Raw genomic sequence first — 14,488 nt, 5'->3', positions numbered from 1 at the left:
GCTTAGAAGAGCATGTTTTTATATGAAGTCTGCTGTAAAGGATGGAATCCTGTGATGGGAGGGATAGAAGAAGAGCTGTGTGTGAATTCCAGGGAGATGTAGGAGACCAATAACTAATGCTTTTTATATTGTTAAGGCTGAGTAATTTCAGAGCATGTGCAAAAATTGTGTTCTGTGATATTGGACATAGGAAGTGTGGGTGTGTACAAATGTCAGTGAAAACTGAGCCTGGACTTGGAAGATGCAAATTTTGGATGTGATGCCTTTTAGTGGACAGAAGTCTTAAAAATTTCCTGAATAGCATTAAAGTGATGCACCTGATAAGGCAGTGTTGGAACTAGTTTAAAACACCCGAAATATGGGAACATTTCAGTCATAGTGCTCAAAAAATGGTTTACATGGTCTTTCTGAAACTTTCCGACTGGCTTTGGCATGAAGTAAGTTTAGCAGGACAGGTTTCTACCCGAATGATTATTTCTGCATGTGTGTTAAAGCCAGGGAAGTTCACAAGATTAGTGCCCATCAGCTGTCAAAACAGTTCAACATCTCACTTTATCCTGCTGTCATTACAGTAACTTTGAGCCTACTGATACTTGTGTATTCCAAGCCTTCTGCAGCGCCAGGGGAAAATGTGTTTCTTATGACCAGTTTCTTATAACCACTTATTGCAAGTGAAGTGACTTGTTTTGACTATGAGATATCAGTATCATTCACTGGCACATACCTGTTATGTGTGAAGCTTCAGGAGTCTGAAAAAAAAATCTATGCAAATAATTCAGTTCACAGATTTGATTAATACTGATTTCCAGATAAAATCATAGGAAGAGAATTGTGACAATTCTGCAGCATTGAATGTCTTTTAGTAACACAGGAATCTGTATGTATAACTGGATCTGTCATCTCCACAAGCTGATTGTTTAGTTCTGATACTCTTTTGTGTCATCCTCAGAGATGCCACTGTTCACCTCACATTGTGTCGTGTCTCTCTGACCAAGGTGAAGTGACTAGATACTCCCATTGCCACACCAGCCAAAAGTGTCATTGGTGTCCCTTTAGCACTGCCACACACCGTGTGTGGGCTGCATGTGTGTGCTCTAGGATATTTTTCTCTATGTTTAGAGCTTATCTTCTAATTGTAAATCCATAAAATTATAAAAGATGGCACCTGCAGTACGTCCAAGCCTGGAGACCCACACTGGGCTGCTACTGGAGTTCAGCAAAATGGGAGATTTAAGCAAGTAAAACTATTGCAGAAATAATTTGAAAACAGGTGCTACTCAACTGCAGCAGGACACTGATCTGCTGATGTATGCACAACATGATTCTATTGCTGTGAATAATCTAATAAAAATGTACCTTATGCAGCCTTTTCCTGGAAGCAGGAAGAGTGGAATACTTGAGTGGAATAGCTCGTAAGCTCTGTGTAACTTGAAGAATGCATATATAAAGAATGCTTGTAGTTTGGATTGTCCACTTGAATTTAAGTGTCAGTAATCGTTAAAGATGTTATGAATGTGAAAATGCAAAAGATTGTATTAAGCTCAATGTATACAAAGTGTAAGTGTGAGCTGGGGTGCTGGCCCACACTGTGAGCCACCTCATAAAAATAGTGTTGAAATGAAAGATAATGCATATAAGTTGAAAGCAACCAGTTGCATGCCATTTTGCACTTCTTGTCTGATAATCATGTCTGTCTGTCGCGTCATTGTGTATAAATTATAAATTCCTGTGAAAAGGGGTTGTGTTATGTGTGTGAACTACCAATGCCCAACTCACTGTATAGCTAATAATATGTGTTAGGGTTTTTCAGATGTTAAATTGAGTAATTTAGAGTGAAGACAAGACCTTCATTCCAGGGTAGCTTGTAGTGTCTGAACAGTCTAAGTTTCTTTGAGCTTTGAAAGCAACAGAATTAAATTAACAGAATTTCTTGTTGACTTTATTAGATCTACATTCTCTACCAAACAGATACCAAAAAAATAAAGGCAGTTGAGATAATTGATAACTAAATACTTAAGTTGGCCCGACAGCTGGAGTAAATGTGTTGCCTAGTAGTATATTGATAGCCCTAGATTATTAAATACATGTGTCTTAACAATGGTTTTGGCATTAACTCTGGCTAGTCATTTAAAATAAATATTGTTGGAATAGCTATAAGTCCTGGAAGTCTTGTAACATCCATGTTTTTGCTTATTTGAGATCCACAGACAGGGTCTCAATCTTGGATAGAAATAACCAGAGTCCCATAGTTTCATAGTTTGTTGGATTGAGCTTTAATTTGGTGATGGTGTCACAGAGACTGTGACTCCATCTGTGACACCTTCTGTGACTGAGATTGGTCACAAAGATGCCACAGGAGCTGCCTTGCTAATCCCCAGGAGCCACCATACATCGTGCAAGAAAAAAGATAATGTATGTCTATGTTTGTGAAGTATGCATTTGCAGTGTAATTAATATGTCACTTTTTCTTAAGCTGAAGTAAATAATACACTTTCTCAAAATTATGGAAGGATTGTGAGCAGCTTAAAAGAAGTAATTGTTCAGAAAATGGACTGCAACTCAAAATCAAAACTGAATGTAGATTTATGTGTAGGATAAGTAAGACTGACAGTCATTAAGCCTAAACTATTTTACTTATACTGGTGGTAATTTCACTGAACATGCTGAAGTGCCCTCATAAGTAGCATCAGAAATGTACTGGTGGACTGCTGTTGCAGGACAGAGAGTGCACAAGGTGGAGAGATGTAATGAGAATGGACAGCACTGCAGTATCCACAGACTGACAGCAGTTTGTTTATATTTGTAATGTTCCTTCCTGGTCCTGGAAGTATGAGTGGCTAAAGGTGTTGGGAGAGAAGAGCAATCCTGTCTTTATTGATCCCTTGCACTCTTGGATGCCTTGGGCAAACCGTAAAGTTCTGTTCTTGAACAGCAACCATATCAAATCTTCTTACTCAACAGGTCTTTCCTTTGGTTTGATTTCATATTAAATGTTACTACCTTTTCCTTGTCAAAAAGGAAGTTTAATTATATCTCCTCTTTTGCAGTATTTATAGTGCACTAATTAGTGCTATTTCCAACCTGTGTCTCCAGGTAACAGCTGTGCATAAGTGTTTGAAATTGCCTGTCACATCTAGTTCTTCATCTTTGAAATGAACAACAGGACTGGGTGTTTTATTTATGGCGATGCAAGAGAATGAAAGACTTGAAGTATGAATTTTTGGGTCACTTGTTGAGTCTTTAGAGCTGGCACTTACCAAAAACTTTTTGAAAGTCACATAGAAGTGGCTTATTTGACAATAAATTTTGAACTCTCTAGTGCCATTCTTACAGTGATAAAGAGCAGGATTGCATGCTTAATTTTCAGAGGAATGGTCAACTTCATGATGTAGTCATGCATATTCAATAATTACTTCCTGCTATTTGACCAGATTAGAATAAAGGAAGATCAGGAAAGGAAGAGTTAATTTTTGGTGTGGGGTTTTTTTGTTCATTTGTTTGGGATTTTTGTTTTGTGGTTTGGGGGGGGGAGGTTGTTGGGGTTTTTTGTTAGGTTTTCTTATCTGTTTCAAAGTTTAAAGAAAATTTGCTATGCAAGAAAATAAGTAACATTTAATATCTTAATTTTTGGAAACTGTTAACTTTTTTAACAGGTATATTTTTTTTTAATGCAAAGTTTAATTTTCATTTCTTGGAAAACAGCATATACTTCAGAGTAAAAACATCAGCTTAAACGATTCACCATGAAACAAGAAGCTTTCATGGTATCTTTCCTTCACACTGTAATTAAAATTCTTCTTGGTGCTATATGATGCAAGGTTTGCTGTTCTTCCCTGTAACAATGTGAAGAGTTGTGCATCTCACCTTTATGCATGAAAAGTATTTCCGCTGAGGAAAATCGTGTTTGTACGATTCTACAGGCAAAAATATAAACAGAACTTTAAATGCTTAATCAGAGGAAATAAATCACTTTCAAATGGCAGAACTAGTCCAGATGTGTATTTTATGAGGAGCAAGACTGCGTGCCGTCCTTATCTTCACCAGTGCGGCATCTCGTTCGCTGCCGGTGCCCTACACCCCAGTGCTTTCCAAGGGGTTTATTTCCAGGCTCGCTTCTCTCCAGCGCTTTTCCTTCCCCGGACGCGGGTCCCTCCGGGCGGGAGCGCGGCCGGGCCGGCTCGGGGCGCTGCGGGGCCGCAGCTCCTCAGGGGATGGACGGGATTCCTGGGAATGGACGGGTTCCTGGGAATGCAGGGGGTTCCTGGGAACGGGCAGGGTTCCCGAGCGGCAGCAGCGGAGCCGCGGCGGTGCCCGCGCTGGACGCGGGGCCGGGGGAACGCGCCGTTCCCTGCCTGAGGGGGAAATGATCCGTGTCCCGATGGGCATCGGGAAGGCGACGATCTAAACTCGCCCGCTTCCCGCCCAGCCCCGGGGAAGGCTGTGCTGGGGCGCTGCTTGGCACTGTGACAGCGGGCACAGCAGGGACACGCGTGGAAACAGCAGCGATTTTGCCTTCTGAGCGGGTTTTGGGGGAGAGCGGCGCCCGGGGGCTGTGGAAGAGAGGAAAGGGTCTGGTGTATCCCAGCGTTTGTGGGGCCTTGATGGTACAGTGCTCGTAGCACAGACCTGGGGCTGTAATTGCCAAGTGTTCAAGCGAGAGAAAAGGGAACCTGAAGGGGTGGGGGCGGCACAGTTTTCATTCCGTGTTACCTCAGTGACACGGACACGCGTTATCTCCTGAGGGAGCGTCACGGGATCCATCACGTGCGGGGTGTGCCGGCAGCGGGACATGTGTGTCTGTGCGATAAGCTCCAGCACTGGCATTCCCAGGTGCTGGAGAGCAGCAAAGGGCTGAGGCACCCTCTCCTCCAGCCTCTGGTGGTGACAGACCTATGTGTCTTCCTGACCGTCCCCTACCTGATCGTCTCTGGATCCATGTCCTTCCTGCTCAGACTCAGTCCTCATCTCCTCACCCATTTGTCACTGCCTCCTTCACCCAATCTGTCATCAATAGCCCCCTACACCCTGAGCCCTCCTGCAGCTCCCGGGCTCTGTCACAGATTAATGCCAGCCATCTCCTATGCATTTTTCTCAGTGACTGCTCAGTCCCCGACCTCTTTGTCCTTCATTCACTACACCTGTTGTTGAGGCCACATTTTTATCTTTTGCCTTGAAGTAGGACAGGCTAAGCAGGGAAGTCACCAGGAGCTCTGGAGGACAGCCTTTCTGCTTTCAGGCCCAGCTATACAGCCCTGCAGGTAGTGATAAGATGCTAAAATCCAATTCTTCTCTTTATGTGGCCCTTACACATGCAAAAAAACCCCTATGGAAAATTACAATTGAGTTTCATCAAATCCCACACAAGCAGCTTCAATGTTCAAATTTTCAGGGTGTTTTGGAAGCTTCTTCATACAAGTCACAAAAACCACCACCTCAACCACCAATGTGAACTCCTTCTACCACCTAGTTTTCAATTCCCTGCTTCAAACTTTGAGACTGTCAGAGACCTGCCACCATTTCCCATTAAGTGTCCAAACCTTCAGAAGAAGAAACCTTCCACAGTTACCACTGGGGCCATGTAGCACTGTGTTTAAAGTTTGGTAAGATTCTTAGCAACTGGAAATATGGTCTTATTAAAGGAAGTACCAGGTGACCTGGTGGTGGCAGCAGCCTTGGTGTGTCAGGTGGAAGTGGAGGAGGAGGGAACATTTCTTTCCAGAGCTCTGTAACTTAAAGCTGATGTATCCTTGAATGGGAGGGATCCTGCACATTAGCCTTCCAAACGCTTGTACTAACAGCCTCCTCTTGGCTCTAGACTTAAAAAGTGTGGGGGAACTGTGTGTATGTGTAGGTATGTGCAGGCACGTGAGTGCTGAGCAAAGAGGAGCAGTATGAGCCTTCAGTAGAGAGCACAGAAGAGAAACTGGCAGCAGTAGGGATCTCATTAACTGCATACTTTGCACAGTGAACGAAGAACAGAATTACGGAGCCGTACGGGCCCCTTTCTCTGTGCTTTCCATGCAGCAGGACCTTTCCCCCCCAAGTCAGGCTTTCTGCTGGGTGTGAGCATCCCTGGGCTGCACCTGGCTGTGGTGACTCGTTAATACATCCGCTTGGAAGAGATGCCTGGCTTGTACACTGAAAGGATAAACTGCTTATCCTGTTTTCTCTAATTCTGTCATAAGAGAGCAAAAGCTCATCTGACTGGTTTAACTTAAGGGTAAATACAGGCAATGTGGCTGAAAGAGATAGAAAATGGAGAAGGGACTCTGAATCAGCTGATTTGTATTTAAAGGCTTTATTCCACTTGCTCTCTCTTTCTAAAAATATTTTTTTCTGGTTTGGAGAAATAATATATAAATGATACCCTGGGAAGAAGTGCATAAAATCTGACAGATTAATAAATTGCACTCTCCAGAGCTGTAAGCTTGAAAAGAACGCTGCAGACATAATGCATGTTCTTGGCTTGAGAGAAATCCTGTCCATTAGAAATATACTTCTCTGAAGATTGATCTGAACTTTTGAGCTTTCAATTGAATAATTGCTCTCTGAGATTTGAAAAAAATCGAATTATTTAATTTCCCATTCACCAAAATTGAATAACATTGCAGTTGGTGATTTAAAATGTTGAAATAATTATGACATTTTTTAAATTCCCTTTTGTCTTTCCTTTGTCAGTTTATTTCAAAGGCCTCACTAATGTGAAAAGTGTATCACCCCAACAGAGAGGAGAGATGAGTCAGAGATTTGTCAGCTTGAATGGCCTCAGACCTACACTTACCCCTACTGACCACTGTGATGCAAGTCTGAAGCGATGTTACTTGCATATTAAAGTGCAAGACTGGGAAAGCTGAAGTTCCTTGCTCAGCTCTGTTCTTCTGACGTTCTCTGCTACAGCCTGTCATGGAGAGCAGGTCAGATTCACACACACAGAGCTGTAATAAGTAATCTAAATCTGGCAGCAAAGAAAAAGGTGAATTCACACAGGCAAATGGGGGTGAGTGCAGGTTGGTTTCACAAGGTGACTGCAGCCAGTCTCATGGCTGTGTCGAAAGGATCAGGTGGGTATCTCCATCCTCCTTCACAGCCACCCACCTGCTGTTGGGCCAGGGTCAGGAGTTGAGAATGGGTAACTGAAACAACTCCTGCTAGGAAGGAGCCATTACACTGGCTCAGGTAAAGCCAGGCTCTTGCCTACATAGATTTAGAGAAAGTCTAACACGATGTTACACACAGTATGAAAAGAACAGATGAATGTGTTGTTCCAGCATCTTTCTTCATTCACTTTCAAATTCAACCTTGTAAAGCTAGTCTCCTTAGATTTTAATAATAGAATTACATAAGTAAAAGTATTAGCTGTGAATGTGCACCCCTATTTGCAGTCCTGAACACGTGATTATGACACATATTTCTATGACTTAGAAAGGTGAGACAGAAACACACACAGCTGGTTCTGAAGCTGGACCACAAGGCTGCTCGAGTAAGGCCTTTGTCAGTCAGAGCTGCACTCCTGCTCCATGACACACACGTGCTCCAAGCACAGTGAGTGCTGCCAGCCCCTGCCCCCTGCAGCACAACCCACCATCTCAGCTCCAGTGCAGCATTTTTGGTCAAAGCTGGATCAAATATTGATGCTTCAGACCACAGGCATTGTTAGAGCACACTGACCATTGTATGCGATCTGCCTCATCTCCAAACTGCAAACCAAATGTGCTACTAGAAGAAAAGTCTGCAGCTGTGACCTACAGAATATATGGTAGGAAATTATACTCTTGCTGATGAGAGGCCTGTCAAAGCCTTTTAGGATGTGGCATGTTGGTCTGTTACATTTGAAATTTCAGCAGAAGACAAACTTCTTCCTTATCTGTATCATATAGCCTATTTCTGTGTCACCCCTCCAATTTTATTTTTCTCTGGCATAATTTATGTGACTAAAAACTGTTTATAGGACTAAAATAACTGTCAGATTGGAGAAGGGACACAGTTCCTCTTATACGTAATATGGGTTAGAAGGCTGTTAGAAGGTTCCTGTCCCAAAATTGATGTAGTATGCCTATACATGAAAGATGAAAAGACTTTGTTTCTTACTCCAGTTTCTTGCCATCCCCTATTTTTGTAACGAATAGCCTAAGTTTAATTTCAGGATTCTGTATTCTCTTTCTGCTTTAGGTATGCCATGCTGTGTACTAACATCATCAACACACATAATATACAATAAATAAATAATAAATTAAAAGCCAGCTCACGCTCATCACCTTGAGGTTTGCAGGCAGATTCAGAAAATCTCAGCTCAACAGCAGGTGCCCACATAAGGGAAAAAAGCAATCTTGCCCTAGGACTCATTCCTCAGACTAACCACCACCTGCTGCTTTTTGAGAGAGGAGTTATCCCTGGAACACTGCATTTGCATTGTGTCTGCTAACGTCAAGGCTTAGCACAGGAAAAAACATCATGAATTTAGCAGAAGTACTAATTCAGATAAGTACAGGCTCAGCTGTTGTTAAATTGGCAATTATAACTAGATAGTCTCTGCTCCCCTGCCATCATCATTGTCGGCGCTGGAAGTTTTGTCTCAGTTCAGCGAGTATTCTATTTTGTAAGCTCTCATTTGTCTTCTGTTTGACAGCTTACAGTGATTTTGTTTAGCTGTACTGATGAACTGCTGTCAATGGAAAAAGCTCCAACCACCAGAGGCATACGAGGATTAGCCAAAATGTACAATTCCTACACAGTTGGAAAATGGGGAGATTAACTATAAAAGGACTGAACCAGAATATGAGATCAGATCAACTTCTCAGATACGGCATGTGTTCGGGATTGCAAATCCACATCCAACTATCTTTATCTCTGACCTTTAAAAGTAACTTTTCAGCACAACTGCAACTACTGGCAGGAGCAGCAGAAGCAGAAAAAACAAAACAAAGTGTTGGCAAGTTCAGCATTTTACCTGCTGGGGACCTGGGTCTGCTTTCAGATAGTGCAGAATTTTAGAATTCCAGCATCTGCTCTAGGCTTACATTGCATCCACAGCTGTGATAAGGAGGGATAATCTTGTTCTAGATATAATATGAAATCTGAATCTCTTCTCTGCCAAGCAGTTGGTATGGTTCCAGAATCCTGCCACAACACTCATTTCTATCTTTTGTTATTCTGCAGGCTCTGAGGCCAACCTGCCTTCTGTAAACTTGTACTGTGGTCTGTTTGTGCTTTGGTGTCAGAGCCTTACAATGCACCAACCAGAGGATTTTTTAAATTTTGTACCTGCTGGGGGAAAAAAAGGTCGTGAAGCTTCTTCAGTAGAGCAGATTAGTCTAAACCCCATCCCTATTTAAGCAAGAGCCAACTCAGCTGTTTCCATTTAGTCTGTGCTCTCACTGTACAGCGATAGCAGAGGGCACCCTGTGTCCTTTATGCCTTTGACTCATGTGCCTTCCCTGTGTCCTAGGAGAACTGGACTTGGCTTCCCTCCCAGAGGAAGAGAGAGGTACAATTCTGCCAGCCTGGCTCCAGTACAAAAATAATGACTTTCAGGTCAGCCCAAAGCTCTGTAGTTGCCCTGCACCCCAAGAACAGGCCCCTGGTGCAGGTTTGCAATGCACTGGCACCATCTCAGGTCTGCAGATCCCTTTTTAGTATCTATCATTAAATAAGAGTATCTCAGCCCAGCCCTGACCTTTCCCCCAGCAGTCTTCATACCTATCCTACTGCTTGAGCTGGGAGCAGGTTACCCCTGCTGCATCTGGAGCCACTGGCAACGGGTGTCTGTCAGGCCCCAGGACAGGGCACTGCTGTGAACTGCAGTTCCTCCTGGGGAGGCAGCTCACCCCAAAGACTCCCAGTAGCATCCAGCAATCATGTGGAAAGTAGCAATGGGCAAGGGGCAGTACAATTTGCAGTATCAGGTGGCATATCCATGGCTCATTCAGTCACAAAATTACTCTGGGTGCATCTGCTCATCAAGCAGAGACCATTCCTGAGCTGTGTAACTGCAGCCTAAACCAGCTGAAATTTAATCTGCAACAGCATCCAGCTGTGACAGATTTGTCAAAGGTGCCCGAGGAACCTCAATCCTCCACTGTGCTGACAGCTCATGTTGACAAGTGGTTGCTTTGTTTCCATAGATGGAAATTTGTAGGACTTCTGGGACCGAAAAATCAGGCTGTGCAGATCAGTGACCCTGCAGTCACTGCCTGAAGCACCCCATTACAACTGAGTCACTTGAAGATTTGATCTCACAAGTGGTTCTTCACATGCTCTTGCTTTTCAGCATGTGCTGCTTTCTCCAGCCAGGTGAGACCCTGACAAGGTGACGAGAGCAGTGTTTGAGGGGCAGGGTGGCCAATGCACTTGGCTGTCACTGGTATCTCACTTTTCTTTTGCTATCAGTGTTGAACATAAAGGCAGATTTTGTGTGTGTGCATGCGTGTGCTGGTTTATCCAGTACTGATTAGATGTTTTGTTTTTTTTCATGCCAGCAGATTTTAAAAGACAAAATTCACTATATGCACTACTCCAGACAGCACCAAGTTCACCTGTTAACAGTACTAGAATTTAACTTCATTGTAGAGTCTCCCTATCCTTCTGCATCCTTATCTATTGGACAGGGAAGCTTTTTTACTGTATTTTGATGGTAATCCTGTTCAGTTCCCCCATAAGTAAATTAGTAAAAAAAAGACACAACTTTCAAAAAAGGTTTGTTAGAGACAAAAAACCAACATCTTTTGAAGCCATCTAATTAAATCTCAAAAATGAAATAAGGAAAAAATTTGCTTTGGGAACACAGGAAATGTTACAATACAAAAGTACACCACTCACTTTTGGAGTCTGCTTACCATGTACCATATAATTGTGGTGCATATTTGATTTATCCTAATTACACTTCAGTGTATTTATTTGCTTTCTGACTGGCGCAGAACTGCCACATGCTGATCGGTTCAGCTCGCTTGTGCCTTTTGTGCCTTTCCTGGGGCGTGCAATGACAAGCCTTGTTCTTTTAAAACCAGACTAGAACCAATCCAAAACAAAAAACCACCATCCGGGCTGCACATCATGGCTGGTGCAGAGATACTCAGTTTCTCTTGGCCACGTCCATGGTCGGTTTAGGTGCAAGCAAAGGATCAGTGGCTTCCCAGATGATGATTATGCAGCTGCCAAAAGGGAGAAATTCAGTCTTATGCACTGCTTTTTAAAACGCTTTGGAATATCAACATGCAACTAATTACCCTGTAAAGAGGCTCCTTGACAGTCTAACAGGCTTTTGAAGGTGTCTAGCTTATTATACAGACCAATTTTTTTTTTTGATTGCTTTCTTTAAGCTCTTCATATGTGGATGCCATAAATTGTTGTATTCCTCAATGAGACACTGCATGGGAGGTTTATGTGATTTAATTCATGTGGTAACAAGGAAAAACAGGGTAACTATGAAAGACACCTTCTGCTGGTCAACTGCAGGTTTGCAAATAGTTACTTATGTAACATATGAATGCCAGCTGGAATAAATAAGGACTTTGGCCACCATTTTGACAGTGAGAAGACAGTAATATTAGTCAATAAATGCATCACACACAGTTTTGGGAGGCATCAGCAGTATTGTTTCCCATTGTAACAACACTCTGTAATTACCTTATCTGCAACTGCAGTTTTCCATGCCGAGCTTTATCCCCATCTTGGTAGCTGGTTAAAAAGACTGAGGCACAGAGAGCTCAGTGCTACAAGCCACATGGCCTTGACCTTTGCAGAGGATGTACTCAAGATTCATGCTTGGCCAAGAAAGGCCCTGTGCTGCTCAGAAAGAAACAAGATGATCCGACATCTGGGCCAACTTCTATCATCTTTTGCTGGAATCATCTCTGAAATGTCTCCACAGATGCCACTAGCAAAGCTGGTTTATGTTTTTCTTGGTCCTAATCTGTAGATTAGGACAAAATATTTCTGTGGGCTGCTAATGACTCTACTCTTAAGTGTTATATAAAGGGATTTCAACACATAGTGTATGTGATTTAGCTCAGCAAGAACTGAAATGCTGAGGAATGTTACAGACTGTCTGTGATCACCTACTCCAACTCTATCCAAAAAAGCTTATGGCCTGAAGGCTCAGGAAATACACATATATTTTCTGTCATTTGACATATAACTAGCTACATGTAAATGTTGTAACTGTGTTTTTTTAAATAGAAAAATTGTTCATAAAGGATCTAGAGCTGAACAAGGAAATGGAAGCACCTATACTTTTGAAATCACTTGTGAATTTACTCCTTAGGTTAGTTTGCATTTTCATTTATCTTTGAAACGAGATGAGAAAAGAAGCCTAATTACCAGTAAGGTGGTTTGCAACGTAAATCCATAGCACAATTCTGTGTCTGCAGCAGGAGATGGGGCTTGTTAATGGAGGAAGGTCAGTTGCATTCCACAGTGTATAATTTATGCTAAGCGGAAAGCACTTTCATTTTTGTAGTACCTTGAAATTTAAAAACATGCTGGGGTTGAGAACCCTGCTGTTAAAAGATGCCATTTGCTTTTTCAAAAGAAACCACAGACAGAACACAGAAAAATTGTTTTGCATTTAAAAGGTACAAAAAACATTATAAAAACTGTAACCTTTATTCAGTGAAGTATTCTTATAGGTTAGTAACAATTTTCTATGCTCCTCTCAGCATTCAAAAGAATTGCTATTGTCTTGGTTATGAGAAATCCCACTAGCCCTTCATAGCTTGGTACTGAGGGAATTGGGTCCAAATCTCAGCTTCTGTATGTCAAAATGGCATTTTTTTCTACCGAAACAGAGTAACACAAGAGACATGCAGCAAACTGTGACTAGTAATAAACTCTGAATTACCTATGGGATCTTAACCTATAACTATGCCAAAGAGGTCATGTGGTACTTTATTCCATCAAGTCAGTCAGACAGTTCTGAACCAGCCACCATTTTGCTGCAGAAAAAAACCCCACTCTTCATTTTCATCACACTGAAAGTTTTTCTGATTCTATGTTGTCTTACATATTCTATTTTCTGTGCATGAGAAGTATCTAGAAAATTGGTAGGGGGAAGCACTTTTAGGGGTAGCAAGTAAGGGTATTAGCTTCTTGTAATGATTCACGGCAGAGAAATGACAATTACTGACAAAACAGCCCTTAGACATATAGTAAATCCTCAGAGCAGTGTGATCCTCTGTCAGCTCCCATTATCTGCAGCCCAGTGTTACTGAGCTGTAGTAAGAGCAGAGGAGCAACTGAAAAACACAAACCACCCAAACCATCAAGCTCTGTGTGCTCAATCACAGAGTGGTCTAAAGCTAGAAGTTGCCTTTTTTTTTCTTTTTAACTTTTTTAATAAGCACAGTACTTCCTATGGAGGACCACTGCTTAGGCAATTGCTTTTCCATGGCTTAGTCACCCAGCATTAAATGAGGTGCCTGCACGATATGTTTTGACAGGTGCTGCTGAGCTGTTTAGTTGAGGCAGTTTCAAGTCATGTCTGCTGTTTGCTTTTAGTGGTTCTGGAATGGAATTTTTCTACTGAAAGACTCAGTGCAGTACACCAGAAATAACTGCTTTATGCTCACAATATTCAGAGGAGCAAAAGCAATTAAATATCCAGAACATGTGAATAACTAACTGGCAAGAATGGACAAAGTGGCCACAGATCTTCAAATCTTCTTGAGGCAGAGGGGCCATGGCCTAATGGAGAGAGTTCATCCTTGTTTGCAGAACACATTTTTCACTCACAGCAATATTCTCTTTGTGCACATGTCAATGTCACAGTTGCCCTTCTGGAAAGTCAACTGTATTACTCAAGCTCTTGAGTAAGGTTTGAAATGAATTAAGAAAGCCTACCCTGGACTTCCATGTATTAGTAAAGCAGAAAGAATGCTGGGCAAATTTTGGCACAAATACTTTTAAGTTTTACAGGAAAGAACCACCATGCAAGCAAAAAAAAAATAATAGTGAAAAGCAAAGTAGGGCTTCATCTAAATAAAAGATTTTAAGGCAGGACATGAGAGAGAAGAGGAGAAGTAAGTCCTATGTATTTACATAATCACAGCTCAGAAAATTTGTGCCTTTGTCAATATAATGGAAGTCTACGAGAAACCAAATTACAGGTAAGGAAGTATAGTCAGAAATGCCAGATAACATTTCATATTCCTTATCCTGAAAATAATGGGACATAAATTGGCTATTAGTGAAAAATACACTTCCTACAGACAGTATTATCTTTCTCAAGATAAGAGGAGGGATCAGTGTATTGCCCAAATAAATGCTGTCCATCAGCCAACCTAAAGAAATGTAGTAGCTCCCAAACCCAGCTCTGTGTTACTGGCAGTTGTCTGTGTTGCAATTCTTTTGCTTTTTAAATGTTTGAGAAACGCATTCCCCTACATCCTTTATTGATCACCAGAGAGGAGAAAAAAACCCAAATCAAACCAAAAGTCAATGTCAGCTTTAAGTCTTATAGTAATTCTTCCTTCGTCACCAAGATATTTCTTTAGGC

The sequence above is a fragment of the Manacus candei genome, unplaced genomic scaffold (assembly GCF_025592945.1).
Source record: "Manacus candei isolate 608988 ecotype Guabito, Panama unplaced genomic scaffold, ASM2559294v1 h1tg000050l, whole genome shotgun sequence".
Lineage (NCBI taxonomy): Eukaryota > Metazoa > Chordata > Aves > Passeriformes > Pipridae > Manacus > Manacus candei.
Note: the sequence above shows the minus strand (reverse complement) of the source record.